Source organism: Helianthus annuus, chromosome 9 (genome assembly GCF_002127325.2).
Source record: "Helianthus annuus cultivar XRQ/B chromosome 9, HanXRQr2.0-SUNRISE, whole genome shotgun sequence".
Classification (NCBI taxonomy): domain Eukaryota; kingdom Viridiplantae; phylum Streptophyta; class Magnoliopsida; order Asterales; family Asteraceae; genus Helianthus; species Helianthus annuus.
Window position 1 is genome coordinate 185,452,118 of NC_035441.2, and position 1,615 is coordinate 185,453,732.

A 1,615-nucleotide genomic window follows, 5' to 3' on the forward strand; every position below is an offset into this window, starting at 1 on the left:
CCTTACAGGCTTATGCAGGCCGCGTCAGGGTGCCAACGACAGAAAAGCGTGGACAGCTGCCAGTTCAGGTCTGTAACCGACTTTAATGGCTTGTTTTCTTATACCAGAGCCTCTCCAATGGTTTTACATGCATAGGGGGCACTTGTCTTGATCTGGAAACCCTTGTAGACCTCTTTGGCATGATCTTGTTGATCAAAGTTCACTATATAAGAACAAGAGGTTGTAACCATTTTAGGCATTCATTTGCAAAGAGTTCACAAGTGCACTCCTGAAGCTCTCTGGTCAGCAACAAGGACTCATTAGGCTCTCTAATCACAATTAGGACTCTTGTAAGTGTCCTTAACCCTTCTTAATTCGTTTTAGCTTAGTTAATTAGCTAAAAGTCAAACCGTCGTAATTAAGTTTTGACTTCGGGATTAGTCAATAATTACTCACTAATATCCCGAATTAAAAGTACCTATAAGTAGGTAATTATGTGGGTAACAAACCCCTAAAAGGGTATTTTCAGATTCCCACTTTAACTATGCTAATTGTCGAGTCAAAGTTCATTATAAAAAGTCAACAGAAAGGTTATTTGCAAATTAATGCATAATTAGCAATGCAGGATACATGCAACCTGTTTGATCATTAAAATAACTTGGTAATTAATGTAAGAACATGTTCCAACATGTTCAACTCGACAATTTTCAGTTTAGGCTCGGTTTGGAACCGAAAGTCGCAAAGTTTGACTATTGCTTTGACTATCGGTTCTGACCCGTTTAAGCCAAGATTAGGATTGCCTTAGAGCTTCATTTGGACCTATTTACATGTTAGTATAACTCTCTGAGATTATACAACTTGGTTCATTAGATAACCTATTCACATGCATGTTTCCGTTAATCGCTTATATGTTGACCATTATGCCCAAATGACCTTAAAATGAGATTTTTGGAAAAATAAAAGGGTAGGCACCTTAGCTGCTGATTTATAAACTTGCACCCAAAATTTGAGGTCAGTTTGAGGTCTAGATTAAGAGTTATGCTCAATAGCGTAATTAAGAGCTTCTTTACTAATTAAATGGCGTAAATTGCTTATAGCCTATCAAAACCCAGATTTCTATACCAAACTATTTACCCACTGTTATAAAATAATATTTTGGGATTTTTGGAGATTTTTATTTAATTTTAGGTTGAGCATAACCTAGTGTTCTAAGATTAATCCGGTTAATACCGATTTTGCCCTTTTTAGCCATAAAATGAGTTTTACAAATCCTTTTGACCTCAAACCAATTTCTACTGATTTGTTATGATAAATAAATTATTTTGAGCCTTCTGGAATATTAAAAATATCAGCTTTTTACAGAAAATCCGGAAATGGCTCCAAATCGCCTTTTTAAGCGTTTTTAACGCATATGTGTGCACTAGAACCTTATTAAGCTTAAGGGATTGAACCTACTGATGTAATCAGTGAATTTTTATATTTTAAACAGTAGGAAAATGTTTTGAACTCAGAATTCCAGAATTGACCTTATAGGCACATGTGAAATTACCAAAATGCCCCTACGGTGCCTAGTAAGGTTAAAGGTAATAAATTTCACACAGATTTGATACCCTACTGTTATAACTTAGTAAATTAA